Consider the following 19,742-nt stretch of genomic DNA (forward strand, 5'->3'; position numbering starts at 1 on the left):
AGGAGGGAGGGCTTGCATTGGGGAGTTATACAAGATATAAATGATGAATTGATGGGTGCTGACGAGTTGATGGGTGCAGCACACCAACATGGCATAAGTATACATATGTAACAAACCTGCACGTTATGCACATGTATCCTAGAACTTAAAGTATAATAAAAAAAAAAAAAAACGTTTCTATATTTATGCATTTGATTTTATCATTATTTTCTCTTTAGGTTTTGGAAGTGGAATGATAGGTAGGTAGATCTTCCCAACTGTAGTTCTGTAATAAAATGTATCTATATTTTCTTAAATACTTATTTGATTTTATTTTTTCCATTTACATTTTTTATCCATTTGGCATTTATCGTGATGCATGATATGAACCATGGATCCAACATTGCCTTTTACTCAGTTGTCTTCATGCAATTTATTAAGGACGATTTGAGATGCCATCTTTACCAGTTCGATTTCCTACATGTATTTGTCCCTGTTTTTGGAATTTCTACTCTGTCCCACTGGTGTCTCCTTTCACAGGTCAATATTAAAGCGTTTTAATCAATGAAGTCTTATGTTATATGCCACATCTAGAGATTTTCAAGGTTTGTTGGCTACTCTTGCTTGGATTTTGTTAGCTTCATTAAGTAGAATGAACATTGTGATGATATTGAGTCTTTGCATTAGGAAACATGAGATACATTGTTTCATTTGTTTAAGTGTCTTTTTTTCTCTTTCAACAGTATTATTAAGTTTTTCTTAGGTACAGGTGTTGCCCATTTTATGTTAAGCTTACTTCCAGTTATTTTATCTTGTTGATTATAAATAGCAAAATTACCTGTTTTTCTGTATATTGTTTGCAAATCTGAAGGCTACCTACTTTTTCATATTAATTTAAATCTTGCTACTTTATAAACATTGCAGTTTTATTCAATTCTTTTATGTGTTTTATAAGACAAAATCAAATATTATACCATTTTCAAATAGAATTAATTTTATATCTATATTAACTGTATTTTTTCCCTGCATTCATTTTTTATGTTGTTCTTTTCTTTTAAAAAATAAATTATTTGTGTGTGTGTCTGTTTTAAGTTCCAGGGTACATATGCAGGATATGCAGGTTTGTTACATAGGTTAAATGTGTGCCATGGTGGTTTGCTGGGCTTATGAACCCATCACCTAGGTATTAAGTCCAGCATAAACTAGCTCTTTTCCCTAATGCTCTCCCCCAACCCCACCCTGCCACAACAGGCCCCAGTAAGTGTTGTTCCCCTGCATGTGTTCATGTGTTCTCATTGTTCAGCTCCCACTTACAAGTGAGAACATGTGGTGTTTGGTTTTCTGTTCCTGCATTAGTTTGCTAAGGATAATGGTTTCCAGTTTCATCCATGTCCCTGCAAAGGACATGATCTCATTCCTTTTTATGGCTGCATAGTATTCCATAGTGTATATGTACCACATTTTTTTTTTTTTTATCCAGTCTATCATTGATGGGGATTTGGGTTGATTTTATATCTTTGCTATTGTGAGTAGTGCTGCAATGAACATACATGTGCATGTGTCTTTAGACTTGAATGATTGTTATTCCTTTGGGTATATAGCCAGTCACAAGATTGCTGGGTCAAATGGCATTTCTGGTTCTAAATCTTTGAGGAATCACCACACTGCCTTCCACAATGGTTGGACTAATTTACATTCCCATCAACAGTATAAAAGTGTTCCTATTTCTCTGGAACATCACCAACATTTGTTGTTTCTTGACTTTTTAATAATTGCCATTCTGACTGGCGTGAGATGGTATCTGATTGTGGTTTTGATTTGCATTTCTCTAATGATCGGTGACGTTGAGCTATTTTTCATATATATGTTGGCTGCATGTATGTCTTTTTTTGAGAGGTGTCTGTTCATATCCTTCGCCCACTTTTTAATAGGGTTGTTTGTTTTCTTGTAAGTTTGCTTAAGTTCCTTGTAGATTCTGGATATTAGACCTTTGTTAGGTGGATTAAGAGTTAGTTTTGCCTCTTCCTTTTCAGTTCTTACACTACTGATTTTCTTCTGTTATCTAATGGCGTAAGTTAACACTTTCAATGGAACATTAAATCCCAGCGGTACAGTGGGCATCCTTGTGTTGTTCTGGGATTTCTATTTATATATCTTTTTCATGTTAGCAAAATAATAATCAAGTTTTATTTTATTGAATTTTAAAATCAAGAATGAGAATTCTGTTGTATCAAATATCTTTTTAATATTTGCAGAGATGATTTGTGAATTTTCTCTTTAAATCTCCTTAAATTTGACAAATTGTATCAATTGACTTCATGATGCCAAGTATTCTTAGATTTATAGAGTAAACCCCACTGATTATGGTGTATTATTTTTATTAGTAGTAGTATTTGAGACTGGGTCTTGCTCTGTTGCCCAGACTAGAGTGTAGTGGCATGATCATAGCTCACTGCAGCCTTTATCTCAAGCTAGCCTCCTGCCTCAGCCTCCCAAGTAGCTAGGACTACAGGTGCATGCCATCAATGTGCTGGGGTGACAGGCGTGACTCATTGCACTTGGCCAGTGTATTATTTTTATAATGTGTTATTTGATTCTGACTGTCATCATATTTGAGATTCTTCTGTAGTTTTCTATTTTATGTAAATTTTAAATCATATTTTGTTATTAATATTATACTTGCTTCATACAAAGAATTTTGCTCTGGTCAATCTCAATAGCATTTAAATTGCATGCTATTTAAAGATTTGATAAGATTCTCCTTGGAAACCTGACCTGGTTCTACACATTTTGCATTCTAGCCAGTAAAGGAATCAGTGATACTGTTATTTGACCTAAAATTTTGATTTTTGCCAAAGCCTATCTTGCAGAAACAGGTATTATCGGAGTCACATACTGAAAGCCAAAATTAAAGAACAAATCTAGAAAGTGGCAAGCATTAAAACGACACATACATATAAGAGAACAGTAATTTGATTAATAGCTGATCTTATGAGAAACCACAGAGGCCAGCAGGGTAGAACAACATCTTTAAAGTGCTTCAGGTAAAAGAAAGCCGTCAACTTGGAATTCTATACCCTTCAGCAATGAAGGAGAAGGAAAAACATTCTCAGATAAAGGAAAACTAAGAGGATTTGATGCAAGCAGGCCTATACTATGAGAAATGCTGAAGGTAGTTCTTGAGACTGAAGAGAAATAATAAGAGATGGAAACTCAGAACCATGAATAAGAGTGGAGAGCACTAGAACTAATAACCATCTGGGTGAACAAAAAATGCTTTTTTTTTTTTTTTCCGAAATGGAGTTTTGCTTTTGTTGCCCAGGCTGGCGCAGTCTTGGCTGGCCGCAACCTCTGCCTCCTGGGTTCAAGCAATTCTCCTGCCTCAGCCTCCTGAGTAACTGGGATTACAGGCATGAGCCACCATGCCTGGCTAATTTTGTGTTTTTAGTAGAGACAGGGTTTCTCCATGTTGGTCAGGCTGGTCTTGAACTCCTGACCTCAGGTGACCCTCCCACCTCGGCCTCCCAAAGTGCTGGGATTATAGGTGTGAGCCACAGCAGTGCCTGGCTAGAAAATGCTCTTTTTTTTTTTTTTTTGCTTTTTAATCTTAATTTTGTATAATCAATATAACTCTTTAAATCAATCTATATCACTATCTTGTGCGGTTTCTAAGATATCCAGCTGTGATATATGTAACAACTAAAGGATAAAGGATTGGGGGAAGTCAATATGGATCTTACGGAGTTGTAAGTCTTCTACATTTTGTATGAAGCCACAGTGCATAAATGTAAGTGGACTATAAGAAGTCCATTTCCTAAAGCAATCATCTACATAAATAATGTCAAGAAGTATAGCTAAAAAGCTAATAGGAAAAATAAAATTTAATTCCAAGTATCTAAAAAAATAGGTAACAGGAACAAAAAAACACAATGTAGAAGGAACAAATACAAAATAATAAAAAGGTAGACCCAATCATAAATATATCAATAAATACATGAATGCATTTAATCTAAACATTCCAATGTAATCTAAACACTCCAATTAGAATATAGAGATAGTATGGATAAAAAGCAAGACCAAAATACATGCCATTTGTAAGAGTTGCACTTTAACGATATAGAGAAAAACGGATGGAAAGTACACGGATGGAAAAAGATTTACCATGAAAACAGAAGGTGTAAGAAGACTGGTGTAGCTATATTAAAATAAGATATAAACAAAATTTTAAAGATAAAAGTATCACCAGAGATAAAGAAGGACATTTTATAATAATAAATTTGTCAATCCACTAGAAATGCATAACAGTAATAAATGTCTATGTGCCTAATAACAGAACTTAAAATACTGGAAACAAAATTGCCATTCCTAAGTTATAATTAGAGATTTTAATTTCATTCTCCCAAAGATAAAAGAACAGCTAGATAAATTAAATCAGAAACACATAGCTCTTTACAAAATTATCAACCATCTTGATCTACTTGATATTTATAGAATCCTACACCCAACATTTGAAAGAATACAAGAGACGCATTTTTTCCAAAAGCAATGTGGTATATTTGCCAAGATGGATAATATATTCAGCCATAAAACAAGTTTCAGCGAAAGATTCTAAAATAATGAAATCATACTTAGTATGCTCTTTGATCATGATGGGTTTGAATTAGAAACAAATAGAAATAAGATATCTAGGAAAACCCCAAATATTTGGAAATTAAACAACATCTCCTAAGTAATTAATGAGTTAAAGAAAAAAATTGCAAGAAGAAATTAGGAAATAATTTGAACTGAGTGATAAAATGCAACATATTAAACTTTGGGGATGCAGCTAAAACAGTGATTGAGGCAAATCTGTAGGTAGATCTTTCTCTTTCTTCTTAGATCTTTTCTCTTCTGAAAAGTATTGATTTATACATATAAGATGTATAAGTTAAAGAAAACAAAAGATCTAAAATCATGATTTACATTTCAACCTTACAAAATTACAAAAGAAGCACAAAATTAACCCCAACTAAGTAGTGATCTACTTAATTACTATTAAGTAGAAGGGAGAAAATAATAAAGATAGCAGAAATCAATGAAAGGTAAATTGGACAAGCAATAGAGAAAAAATAAATAAAACTTGTTCTTTTAAAATGTTAATAAAATTCTTAAAACTCTAGCTGAAAGATGCAAGTCCAAAATTACCAATATCAGAAAAGGGGGCATCACTTCAGATTTTACAAACATTAAAAAGATCATAAAAGAATGTGTAGCTTTTGACAGCCAATTTGACAATTTAGATAAAATAAACAAATTTCTTAAGAAAAATAGATTACCAAATCAGGACCCCACAAACTAGAGAACTTAAATATCCTCATATTAATTATAGAAACTCAGTTCATAATTAAGGGGCTTTGAACAGAGATAACTCCAGGCTCAGAGGTCTTCACTGGTGATTTTCATTAAATGCTTAAGAAATGAAACCAGTTCAAAACAAACTCTTTCAAAAAACAAAGGAAGAGGGAATAATTTATTCCTTAAATGCAGCTAGCATTATCCTGATATTAAAACAAAAACATCATGAGAAAAGACATTATGTTGATAGGCCAAATAAACATAAGTAGTAAATTTCCTAACAAAATTTTGGCAAATCAAATCCAGTAATATGTATAAAAAGGGTAATACATTACAACAAATAGCGTTTAACAATGGAAAATAAATCAATGCATTTCACCACATCAACAGAGCAAACACCAGAAAAATGATTATTTCAACTGACGTTAAAAAAAAAAGCATTTTATAAAAATTCAACACTTGTTTATAATAGAAACTCTTAGCAAGGTAGCAAGGTAGGAATAAAAGGTGATTTTCTCCTAAATCTGATTTAAGAATATCTATGAATACTTAATGGATAACATTATGCTCAATATTGAAAGACAGAATATTTTCTCCTAAGATCAAAAATGAGGGAAAGATGTCTACTTTTACTGGGTTACTTAATATTTCACTGGAGTCTTCATCAATGTAATATACAAAAAAACTAATAAAAAATATAAATTGGAAAAGAAGAGGTAAAATTATATTTGTTTATATATAAAATGATTTTGTACATAGAAAATTTTAAAGAATCCATAAAAAGTTACTAGAACTAATGAGTGAATGCAAGATGGTAAGGTACAAGGTCAATAAACAAAATTTATATTTCTGTACACAGTGAACAATTAGACAACTTAAAAAATTCCATTTATAATAGCATAAAAATACTTGGGGATTTTTATGGTCTGAATGTTTGTGTCCTCCTTCCCCACCACAAATTTCTATGTTGAAACTTAATTTCCAATGTGACAGTGTTAAGAGGTGAGGCCTTGAGATGACTAGATCACGAGGGTGGAGCCCTTAAGAATAGGACTAGTGTTCTCATAAAAGAGGCCCCAGAGAGCTTGTTTACCTCTTCCATCATGTAAGAATGCAGCAAGAAGTCACTGTCTAACAAGGAACTGGACACTTCTGGCACCTTGATCTTGAACTTCCCAGCCTCCAGGACTTGGAGAAATAAATTTCTGTTGCTGACAAGCTACTCAGTTTGTGGAATTTTGTGATAAGAGCCTAAATGGACTAAGACATGAATTTATCAAAAGATGGTAAGACCTTTACACTGAAAACCACAAAATCTTGCTGAGAAAAGCAAAAGCAGACATAAATATAGACATACATGTTTGTGGATTAGAAGATTCAACATTGTTAAGACAGCAATTCTTCCTAAATTGATTTATAGATTCAATGTAAAACCAATACAAATCATAATAGACTTGTTTGAAAAAATTAATAAGCTGCTTATGAAATTTACAAGGAGAATCAAAGGCAAAGAATAGCAATAATAATTTTTTAAATGAAGAACAAAGTTGGAGGACATAGCCAGCCATGGTGGCTCATGCCTGTAATCCCCACACTTTGAGAGGCCAAGGTGGATGGATTATTTGAGGCCAGGAGTTTGAGACCAGCCTAGCCAACATGGTGAAACCCTGTCTCTATTAAAAATACAAAAATTAACCAGGTGTAGTGGCACACACCTGTAATCCCAGCTACTCAGGTAGCAGAGGCAGCAGAATCGCTTGAACCTGGAAGGCAGAGGCTACAGTGAGCTGAGATTGCGCCACTGCACTCCAGCCTGGGGGACAGAGCGAGATTATCTCAAAGAAAAAAAAGAAAAAGAAATCAAAGTTAGAGGATATATATCTCCCAGTGGCAAAACATGAACTGTTTCTCTGCTGCTCACCTGCCATAACAGTCAACACAGAAGACTTCTGTGGCCAAATATGTGATTTCTTCCCACCAACAGGCAAGCGATCAATTTTGCAGTGTACACCAGTTGGGTGTCCTCTAATTCAATTCAGTTCTAATGCTACTTACCTGGAGATAGCATCAGATCACACAGTTTGAGAATTAGGTCTCTCAAGACTGAATCCCATGTTCAATGCCAATCGCATGCTCTAGGTGTTTTACCTGTGCTTTTGACCCACCAAGTAGAAATTGGGGTTTCCCATCCTCTACTCCTTGGATTCAGTTAATTTTCAAGTATGACTCAAAGATCTCAGGGAAATATTTGTGTTTATCAGTTTATTGCAAAGGACATTACAAAGGATATAGATGAAGAGATGCATATGAGGTATGGAGGAGGGGGCATGGAGCTTCCATGCCCTACCAGGAACCTCCACGTGTTCAGCTATCCAGAAGCTCTCTGAACACTGCCTTTTTGGGCTTTTACAGAGGTTTTGTTACATAGGCATGATTGATTAAACCAACCCATTGTGATCAACTTAACTTTCAGCCCCTTTCTTTTCCCCAGAGTTTGCGAGGTGGGCTGAAAGTCCCAATCCTACAATGATTTATTGGTCTTTCTTGTAACCCTCCCAATCCTATAATGATTTCTTTGTCTTTCCCGTGACCAGTCTCCATCTTGAAGCTACATACGGGCTGTCAGTTGTCAGTCAACTCATTAGTGTACAAAAGGACATCGCTTTGAAGATTCTAAAAATTTTAGGAGGAAATAGATCTGAGACCAAATATATATTTCACATTATCACAATACCTAATCTCAGAAGTTATGATAAAATGACATTATTCAATACAATGTGTTATTGGTATAAAGATAGACAAATAGATCAATAGAACAGAATAGAAAATCTGGAAATAGACCCACACTTATATGATGGATTAGTTTGCAATAAAGGTGCCAAGTAATTCCATGTGGGAAGGATAGTCTTTTACAAGTGCTGAAATAATTATACATCTCTATGGATTAATAAAAAATTAACCTTGACCCTTACTTCAGACTATAAGCAAAAATTAACTCAAAATGAATCATAGAACTAAATAAAAAAAGCTAAGATAATGAAACTTACAGATAAAAATGTAGGAGAAAGTCTTCGTGACATTGAGTTAATCAGAGTTTTCTTAAGTAGGACAGGAAAAGCACTGATCATCAGACAACATTGACAAAATGGACTTTTGCAAAATTAAAAGCCTATACTTTTAGAAAGATACAATGAAGAACGTAAAAAGGCAAGTTGTAGATGGAGAGAAAATATTTGCAAAGCATATGTCTGTCAAAGGGCTTGTGTCCAGGATCTATAAAAAGCTTAGAATTCCATAGTAAGAAGGCAAGCACAATGAAAAATTTGGCAAAAAGATTTGAACAAACTCTTCACACACGGAGACATACGGATGGCAAATAAGCATATGAAAATGTACCCAACATCTCTAGTCAACAGGGAAATGCAAAATAAAACCACACTCTACTACACACTCATTAGAAAGACTAAGGTTAAAAAGACTGCTAGTATCAAGCGCTGGTGAGGAATGTGGAGTAACTCATACAGTTTAGTGGAAATGCAAAATGTTACAGTCTTTTTTGGAAAGCTGACAACCCCAAATATTGGCAAGCATTTAGAAGGGCACTACACCTCTCATTCATAGCTGGTAGAAGTATATAATGATACAGTCATTTTTGAGAACTGTTTGTTAGTTTTTAATAAAACTAAACATGCCAGGACTTAGCAATTCTACTCCTATGTATTTACCAAGAGAAACAAAGATATAGATCTATAAGAAGACTCATACAAGAATATTTATAATCCTGAGCTGGGGAAAAAAGCCCAGACGCCCATTAACAGGAGAAAGGATAAACAAACTGTGACATTCATACAAAAGAATATTGAGTGCCTGGATCAAAACATCTCGTGCACCCCATAAATATATACATCTATTATGTACTCCCAGAATTTCTTTAAATAAAAAAGGAAAAAAAGAATACTCCCCAGCCACAAAAAAATGAAGAACTACTCATACATACATATGGATGAATCTCACAGACTAACGCCGTGTGAAGGTGAACACATGATTTCATTTACTGTATATGAAGTTCAAGAAAAGGCATTGTTAATATATTGTTATATAAATCAGAGCAGTTGTTGTCTATGAAGGAACTCACTGGAAAATGGTGCAAGAAAACTTTTTGGAAACCATTAAAATATTCTGTCATGAAGAAGCTGTTGGTTACATTGGTACGTACATTTGTCAAAACTCATCCAACTGTACACTTAAGATATGTATATAAATCTTTCTCTAGGAAATATCATAAAGTGAAGTATTACAGGAAGAAAAGAAGAAAAAAGACAAAGGGAATGGTGGAGACATTATTACTAATGTGAATTCGATTTTCCCTTCCAGTTTGGAACTTTTCTTTTCTTTCTTTATCTTTCTTTTTTTTTTTTTTTTTGTTTTCTAGAGACGAGGGTCTTGCCGTGGTGCCCAGGCTAGAACTCCTGGGCTCAAGTAATCTTCCTGCCTCAGCCTCCAATCCTCAGCCTGCTGGGATTACAGGCATGAGCCACCACGTCCAGCCCATTTTGGAACTTAATTCTGCCTTTTTTTTGAGACAGGGTCTCACTCTGTCACCAAGGCAGGAATGCAATGGCACAATCTTGGCTGCTGCAACCTCCTCCTCCCGGGTTCAAGTGATTGTCCTGTCTCAGCCTCCGCCTCCCAGGTGGGTGGGATTCCAGGCATCCACCACCATGCCCAGCTAATTGTTATATTTTTAGTAGAGAGAGGGTTTCACCATGTTGGCCAGGCTAGTCTAGGACTCCTGACCTTAAGTGATCTGCCCGCCTCAGCCTTCCAAAGTGCTGGGATTACAGGCGTGAGCCACGGTGCCCAGCCTTCTTTTTTCTTAATCCTCATCTTCTGTGCCAGAAGGTTTTTGTTTTCTTAATCAGTAACTCTCTGTTTGAAATTACTAGTCTAAAGCTCTTTGATTTGGTTGCTTTGAATTGGTTGCTTTCATCAGGTTTAGATAATATTAAACTTTAAGGGGCTGAAGTTAATATTTATTAGACTCTTAATTATTAAACTCTTGTTATATACTTATTAAACTCGTGTTCTATTCTTAATATGTTCTAGAAAAAGAATAGACACTGTATATACAATATTTTATTTACCCTCACAGAAAACCTATGGAGTTCATACTATTTATAGAAAAGTCAGCTCAGGTGGACAGAGGTTACATAACTTGCCCAGAGGCAGACAGTTAATTAGTGTTAAAGTTTGATTAGAACCCAGTTCTCCTGGATTTTTTTTCATTTGACCCAATTCAGGTAACACTACAGAGAAACAACTTTCTCACTGACACTACTGCCCACTCCAAACTTCATGTTCATGTTGCCCCTTCATTTCTTTCAGTTACCATGTTGATTATTTGTTCGTTAATTCTTTAAATCATTTCACAAGGACTTACTGTACTGAGCACCTTTTCTGTGCCAGGAATGTGTTAGGTGCCTGCTGGGAAGGATTTCAAAATTGAGGGTGGAGACAGGAAAATAGATAACATCTGGTTGGCAGCGTGTTAAGAGGTCAGTGTAAGATGGGTGTAGCCTCTGAGAGATCCTTAAAACAGACTGGGGGTACTAAAAACAGGTACTTAAAATAGGCTGGGGCAGGCAAGACTTCTTGAAAGGGATGAGCCTGCACCAAGCCAGCCAGGTGAACAGGTGAAACAGCAGTGGAGGATGACCCAGCAAAGGGAGCTGCCGTGCATAGCCATGGCCTCACAAGACAATGTGCTCTTCTCTAGAACTGCACTTTTTTTTTTTAGATGGAGCCTTGCTCTGTTGCCAGGCTGAAGTGCAGTGCCACGATCTTAGCTCACTGACAACTTCTCCTCCCTGGTTCAAGCGATTCCCGTGCCTCAACTCCTGAGTAGCTGGAACTACAGGTGCACACCACCACGCCCAGCTAAGTTTTTTTAAATTTTATTAGAGACAGGGTTTCATCATGTTGGCCAAGATGGTCTTGATCTCCTGACCTGGTGATCCGCCAGCCTCGGCTTCCCAAAGTGCTGGGATTACAAGCGTGAGCTACCGTGCCCAGCCTGAATTGCATATCATTTTATCCAAAAAGTGGATGGAGTTCCAGTGGAAAAGGAATGAACGGTGGAGACGAGAGAATTAAATAGGGGTTGACTCATTAAAGTCTCGGTATGCTGGGTTTGAATTTTATTCTGAGGCAAGGGCAGGGCATCTGAGGAGTTTAAGCTCCTTAAACAAAGGGAATTGAACGTGCTTATGTTTTGGGAAGATCACCCTAGCAGGATTAGAAAGGAAGAATCAAGCTGCCATTGCTATAATACTGTCAAAACCTAATAAGTGTGTAACATAAGACAGCCGCAGTGAAGAAGGGTCAATCTGCCTTCTAATTAGTCAGGAAGAGATTTCTTTCTCTTTCCTGCCTTTGTTGGTGTAAAGAGAAGAAAGTGTAAAGTACAGATAGGTTTCAGGCTTGGACCTGAGAAGCTGGTGGTGATGCCTACTGAGATGAGAATGCTATGGGATCAGGTCTACCTAATGTTCCTTCCCAACCACAGACAAAACCTAAAGTGTGTGGGCCCCAACCACTCCTACAACCATATGGTACAGCTATTCGAGGTGAGTTCTCAGGAGCAATTGTGTTGTTCTTCAACCTGAATATACTATATATTTTTTCTAATTGTTTGATCACATCATTATTCCCCTATTAATAACCTCTAATATGAATTTGCAGAAATGAGACCACTGGCTAGATGAAATTTATTGATTCTCTAAGAAAAATTATCTTCATTGGCCAGGCATGGTGGCTCACGCCTATAATCCCAGCACTTTGGGGGGCCAAGGCAGGTGGATCATGAGGTCAGCAGTTCGAGACCAGCCTGACCAACATGGTAAAACCCCATCTCTACTAAAAATACAAAAAAATTAGCTGGGCGTGATGGCAGGCACCTGTAATCCCAGTGACTTGGGAGGCTGAGGCAAGAGAATCACTTGAAACTGTAAGGTGGAGGTTGCAGTGAGCCAATATTTCACCACTGCACTCTAGCCTGGGCAATAAGAGCAAAACTCCATCTCAAAAAAAGAAAAGAAAAAAGAAAAATTATCTTCATTGGCTAAATGAAGTAACTTAGTTAAGCAATTTTTTTTTCTAAGAGCAAGGATGCATGCATGTACAAAAAGCCTTGCCCTTTTTTCTCTTCTTTTTTCTTTCCTTTCTTTTTCTTCCTCCTTTTCCTCTTCTTTCCTTCTGTCCTTCCACCTTCGTTTCTTCCTTCCTCTTTCTTCCTCTCTCTTTCTTCCTTCTTTCCTGTTAATTTGGAAGAAAATTTTCTCCAAGCTTGAACTGACTCCAATGACTGACTCTAGCACAAAGAGCATGAACTCTGAAATCTGAAGTGAGATGGACATGTGATACTGAGGTTGATATTTCTGAGAGGTTTTCCACCAAATGTCCCTGACTTACCATCTCCTGCTCTTCACATGACACATGGTTTAACTTCTGCAGGATGGATTACATTCTATCCCCAGCTGATATGCAGATACCATCTCATGGAAAGAAATTTAAAAATAATTGTAAACTCATTAGATGTGGCAGTATCTGGGTGAGGAGGACACTGGGAGAGTGGACATAGGAGAAGAGAGAGGGCACCTGTTTCCACTTCTAAGAGAGGATACCGAGATCACACCACTACACTCCAGATTGGGTGGCAGAGTGAGACCTTGTTTCAAAAAAAATGAAGAAGAGGCTGGGCACAGTGGCTCACACCTGTAATCCCACCGCTTTGGAAGGCCGAGGTGGGGTGGATTGCCTGAGCTCAGAAGCTCGCAACTAGCCGGGGCAACACGGTGAAACCCTGTCTCTACTAAAACACAAAAAATTAGTTGGGCGTGGTAGCACATGCCTGTAGTCCCAGCTACTCGGGAGACTGAGGCAGGAGAATTGCTTGAACCAGGGAAGCAGAGGTTGCAGTGAGCCGATATTGCGCCATCGCACTCCAACCTGGGTGACAGAGTGAGACTCCATCTCAATAAATAAATAAATAAATAAATAAATGAATAAATAAATAAATAAATAGAAAAATAGAAAGAGAGGGCTTTAGAACTGTGCTAAGCAAAGCTGCCGATGTACCAATGCAGGGTAAGCACATTGAGCACACAGCTCCACATGTGACTATGACACAATACTTTGGCAGAAGCAGTAAAACCATTTTTAAGGATCCTTGTTTGGGAACCTTCAATTGTTGTTTTATTACAATCAATACTTGTTTTACAAAGCTGATAACAAGAACAATGTCCTGGGAAACTAAATCATGGGTTTTTTATTGACTTGGTATCGGAATCAAAAAGACTTTTAATTCATTCAGGCTTCAGTGTCCTGACCCATCAATGAATGCCAATAATTGCTACCAAGCAACATTTTATGAGAAAATACCGAGATAGCCTTGTGAAAAGTTTCCCAATATAAATTTATTTTACTGTTCCCATTAATTATGATTCTTTTAGAAACATTTTTCAGAGTCAGAGGGTATTTAATTTTTTTAATAAAGCAAGGCACAAGAAAATTAATTTATGGCGAAAATATTTTTATGTAAGATGCCGATCTCTCCATAAAACTTTGAAACAGTGAGTATTTTAATCCTTAGTGGAGACCATTAACTGTAACAACATCTTCCTGCATGGATAATTTTTGGTTTGGCTCTTGCGGAATAGATATCACACGGAACATCAGTTCATGGAATAAAAGCTGAACTATAAAATGTATTTTAGTTTTTTTTTAATATTACAAATGTTATTTATTTATTTATTTATTGCAGTGGGATAAACTTCATGACAGATATGGTGGTATTAGACCTCTGCTGTGATGAAATATCAAGCATTTTAACATTTTGGCTTTATTTGAATTTAGTTTTATTTTCATAGCATGTATTCAACTCCCAGAAGTAATATTACCTAATTTCATTTTTGCTTCTACAACTCAAAAGCAAAGATCATCATGTACATGCAAATTTATATAAATCAAGGTCATTGGGAATCAAAACCTTTTTCTACTTTTATCAGTAGACTAGAGCTGTTGTAGCTATATTCTGGCAGTGGATTTGGATAATTTTCAAGTTTTAGGTTTTGCTAACAAGAGTTATTAAAGCAAACAAACCAAAATCCTCTGAATAAATTCAGTGCATCCCAGACCATTGCCTCTAGGCAGGCAAGTCTGGTTCACTGGGGACAACTCATTAAGTGATAAGTGAACTTGGACACACAATCTATATAACTAGACGGAATATAACAGTACTCAAATATTAATGGAGTAAGTGTTAAAACATTCCCTTTCAACCACAATGACTAGATCTCAGAAACATATTACAAACAAATAGCCAGGGCTTAATTTCTTTAAAATCCTTATGCAGACATTTTTCCAGAAGACATACAACCTGCTTAATGTTCAACTCACTAGAGAGATGAGTGTCTAACTTGTCAACAAAAACACAGACACATAAGCACACACACAGAGAAAGTACTGCAGCTGTCACCCTTTGTTATTTATTCAGCCAGTTGGAGCAAAAGACAGTTAACTGCAGGGCGCTTTGCTGGATTTAATCAAGCTTCCTCAAGAAGATGCCACAGTATGGTCTTTACTTTGAGGAGCTTGAAGGCAGTGAGATCTCCACTTCATATTGCCATCTGCCAAGGTGCAAATCTCATTTGAGAATAGTAGGGTTGGCCCGGAGCAGTGGCTCACGCCTGTAATCCCAGCACTTTAGGAGGTAGAGGACAGGGAATCAATTGAGCTCAGGAGTTTTGAGACCAGCTTGGGCAACATGGTGAGACCCTGTCTCTACAAAAAATACAAAAATTAGCCAGGCAAGGTGGTGTGCGCCTGTAAACCCAGCTACTCAGGAGGCTCAGGCAGTAGGATCACTTGAGCCCGACAGGTGGAGGATGCAGTGAGCCGAGATCGTGCCACTGCACTCCAGTCTGGGTGACAGCGTGACACCCTGTCTCAAAAAAAAAAAAAAAAAAGTAGGATAACTATTCTTATGTTAGGGACAAAGACTGTCAATTTCACTACCTCTATTTTTATGAGTAAACACAGTTTCACCATCATAAAAAGTGACACAGCAACATATGAACAAAACCTGGTAAAAGAACATGGGAAGATGAAAACAGCAGTTGGTGTTTGAGTAATGGGATTGGGGTGAATTTTGTTTTTTAATTTTTTAATGATTTTGATGTTATTTGTATCTTTGAACTTCTGGTTGATTAACACATGCTCACTCATGGAGAATTTTAGTTATATGAGCATGAACTAGCTTTGTTTATTTTGTACTAACTATGAAAGAGATGTTAACAGAACTCATAGATATAAAACCATTTTGTTGGGGAGGGGAGGTGGTTTGCTTAATCTGAGAACAAATTATTTTTAAGCATTACCTTCATCCATTTCCATGTAAGACTCATGGTAGGAATATACAATCTAAATTCCTTGCTATAGCACATTTATCAGGACCAAAGATGACAGTAGTGTTTTAATCATAAGATCACATTATTATAAGTACTTGAAAATGACATAATTGATTTTCTTTAAGAATCCCCTTTAATTGAAGATTATTTTAATAGCTTGATATTAAATAATATATTGTACTAATTCTAGGCTTTCACCTTCTTCCTCCTAACCCCCCACCCTCACCCCAATCTAACATTGATGGAGCAGTCTTCCTAAAGCCTAGCTTCCTCATGGCACTCCCTGCTAACACTTCAGTGGCCCTCCAGTGCCATGTGAACACTTTTGCTTTTTTTGTTTTGTTTTGTTTTTAAGACAAGGTTTTGCTCTGTCACCCAGGCTGGAGTTCAGTGGCAGGATCTTGGCTCACTACAACCTCCGCCTCCTAGGTTCAAGTAATTCTCCTGCCTCAGCCTCTTGAGTAGCTGGGATTACAGGTGTGCACCACCATGCCCGGCTAATTTTGTATTTTTAGTAGAGACAGGGTTTCACCATGTTGGCCAGGCTAGTCTCAAACTCCTGACCTCAAGTGACCCGCCTGTCTGTGCCTCCCAAAGTACTGGGATTACAGGTGTCAACCACCCCCCCCCCACCCCCCATGGACATTTTGGTTGGCTTTTCTCAAAGCTGTCTGTAATTTGCTCCCACATTAACTATATAACCTTCTCTTTTAAATCCTCAACACAAAACTCCCATTTCTCCTACTGAAAAACCTTCCCTCTCTTTTCAACTTATCTAAATTTTATCTTGCCTCCCAGTTTGATTTCTGTACCATCCAACATAAGAAACCTTCCAGAGAATCACAGCACAATTTGGTAGCTCTTATTTATGAATTTCCATAAAAACTTATTACATATACTTCTATCATCACACCAGCAAAAATAACATTGAATTATTTTAAAATTTAAATAGATTTATTATTTTAAACCAGATTAATATCCCTTACAATGGCTGCTTTTTATTATATTTAATTCATATGTTTTCTAGCACCTATTTATTATACAACCAAGAACTGTTAAATTGCAGTGGCATGGCCTAGAGTAGACACTCAATGAATACTTGTTGAATGAATAAGGGTAGACAACACTGTACCCATCCAGCAAGCAAGATGCTGGTTCCAACGTTGTTCTATTTTAATCGGAGTGATAGTGGCCAAGGCAGTTCATATTTTTGGTCCCCCATTTTCTTATCTGTGAAAGGAGCCAGTAAAAGAGTTGATGTTTTAATTTAGGCTTGTTCTACTTCCAGTGAATATCTATCTCACTCTATCACCAAGCCTTCCCTTGAGAATCCTTGTCAGTGTTGATCTGAGAAGTTCCTTTCAGCAACCCCTCACCAGCATTCACAGGGGAGCCTGCTAAGATAACTTACTTCCTATTACTCTTTCATTTCAGCCTTTGTCCTGTGTCTGGAGACTTCTTGGAAGCTGAAGCACACAAATAGCTACAGCAAACCTGAGGAATGGACATGAATAGACTGGCTTTGGGGAACCTGCCAGCTTGGCTGTGTGGCCAAGGTAATAGGCAAGCCAAGGCAGAGCTAGAGCTCAGAGCTGGAGGGTAAATTAAAGCAACAAATGTAGAAACATTAACCCTGAAGAGGAGACAACGATGAATTCTAAAATGCAGGCCAAAGCTCAGACTGCAAGCTGTCTGGCTGCTCCAGGTGTGCCCAGAAGTCAAAGTCCAGTAGGGACAAAGGTGGAGGTGTGGTCCTGCATGTGTGGTGTTGGGGGGATGTGCAAGAGGAGGTGCTTTAAAATCCAGAGATCCCAGCTGTCCTGGTGCACCCTTGGAAGAATAAAAGACTAGAAACTGGACAAGTCAGGCTCAAGTGAAAGCTGTCTAAGGAATCAGGGAAAGAATGGAGCTCAGAGTTGGAGGTCAGGGCGGTATCTAAAAATCCAGGATAGCAGCAAAGCTGCTTACAAAGCTCTTACTGTGGTCAGGGCAGCCTGTAGCACCATGCCATGGGGGGCCTGACTGATCACGCCTTGCATTTGCAAACAAGGATTAATAGGGTATGAGTAGAATTCTGCTGGTGGCAGGGAAGGCAATGCCATTTACATCTTTAGAAGGTTTTAACAAAGGCCTGGAGGACACAACCTTCCCCCAACGTCCTGATGTCGCTGTTTGCTGGCAATAATTAGAACCAAAAGAAGAGTGGCACAGAATGTGCCAGGGGTGTGCTGTGTACAACCCCAATGACCACAAGGCCTTCCTGGGTCAAGTTCTGCCATCTCTGGTTAAGATGGGCTCACCCTCTAGGACCTTGATTGAGTCATCGGACCACCAAGAGTGCCCCATCAAGAGCCTCCCTCTTCTGGTGACTCGTGCCTGCTTCCCGTAGAGAGCTCCAGAAGGGAGGAAACTGTGAGGAGGTGGAGAGCGTGGCAGGGATCCTAACTTTCTTGCTGAAGGAAGTTCTTAACAAGTACCCATCTGCCTTCAGGGAAGAAAACATAACTCATTTTGGTCTTTCAAATTCAGTTCTCAAACCAAATCCTGTTGTCAGCAATCTGTGTCCCAACGCCTTCCTCAGCAACAGCATTTTCCCTGTGGAATTAGTTTCCAATGTTCTTTCTTAAATAAACCACTGAAGATTAAAAGGAATCCAGATACCCACCACATTTTGTTTCCTTAATGAGTAATTATCACATTTCTTTGGCTACTTAAAGGCATTCTCTGAGTCAGGTAAAGGAGATCATAATAATCAACAACAAGTACTTCTTGGGTACTTAACAATAGTCTTAGCACTTAATCATACTTAAAATTGACTATTAATGAACCTTATAAACCATTTTGCAATTCTGAAAGTGAATTTCTCTGCAGGCTTAGAGATTACTAAGCCATTTAGATCTTACCAAACAAATATTATTCATGCTTTAATTCCTGGGAAAAGAGATTTAGAAAATGAGGTTAATGTTCAGTTGTCCTTTCCTGAGTTTAACAATTACATATTCCGTCTGTGATGCTCTGAACTCAGGTTAAACGTTCTTCAAGTTATTCCCACATTTTTCAAGTTATTCCCACGTTAGTGACCTACTTTTACTAAAGAAAAGGGCTGGGTGCGGTGGCCCACATCTGTAATCCCAGCACTTTGGAAGGCTGAAGCAGGAGGATCACTTGTGTTTGGGAGTTCAAGACTAGCCTGAAAGGGAGACAATGTCTCTACAAAAAATAAAAAATTAGCCAGGTATGGTGGCACATGCTCATGGTCCCAGCTACACAGGAGGCTAGGTGGGAGGATCACATGAGCCTGAGAGGTGAAGCCTGCAGTGAGCCCTGGTTGTGCCTCTGCACTCAAGCCTGAGAGAGACAGGGTGAAACCCTGTCTCCAAACAATAAAGTAAAATAATAAATAAATAAATAAATAAATAAATAAGAATGCAAATTAAAGACATTAAGAAATAGCTTTGCTTTAACGTAGGCATTTAAGGCAAATAGGTCACATTTTCTTTTTTTAAAAAATTACTGACCCACAGAAAACAAGTCAAAAGCAGACTATTTCATATTAGTGTCTTTTTGTTTTTTTTAAAAAAAGAAGATTAATATAAATTGCCTTCTCACCTGTTTTTAAAATAAAGGATTGAATGATAGAACTTAGACAACAAATCTAGTATCATGATAAAAGCCTTTAATCTGATAGCTAGAAAAGGTAAACAAAGAATAAAACAGGGTGAAGAAGAAAGAGGGCAGATAGAATGTGAATTATTATCTACCTCTTTCTCAAGATAAAACTAATATTGCTTTTTAAAAAGAAGCAATTCTTTAGAGCAGAGGTCAGCAAACTTTTTCTATAAAGAGCCAGATACTATTTTACAATTTGCAAACCACATAAGTCCTCTGTTTCACGTGGGTTTTTTTCTTTTTTCTTTTTAAACAATAATTTTAAAATGTTGAAAATATTCTGAGCTCACATCT

The 19,742-nt window shown here is 37.3% G+C and overlaps 1 long non-coding RNA gene across 1 annotated transcript in view; it reads left to right on the forward strand.

Moving 5' to 3' along the window:
• The window catches only part of LOC108531847 (uncharacterized), a 30,551-nt gene extending 12,105 nt beyond the window's left edge, over positions 1-18,446 (forward strand). The window contains exon 2 of the long non-coding RNA XR_001886299.1: positions 17,214-18,446. This is a non-coding gene — a long non-coding RNA (uncharacterized LOC108531847). The remainder of the gene's footprint in view (positions 1-17,213) is intronic.
• The last annotated feature ends 1,296 nt before the right edge of the window (positions 18,447-19,742 follow it).

The sequence above is a fragment of the Rhinopithecus bieti genome, unplaced genomic scaffold (genome assembly GCF_001698545.2).
Source record: "Rhinopithecus bieti isolate Rb0 unplaced genomic scaffold, ASM169854v2 scaffold_9615, whole genome shotgun sequence".
NCBI lineage: Eukaryota > Metazoa > Chordata > Mammalia > Primates > Cercopithecidae > Rhinopithecus > Rhinopithecus bieti.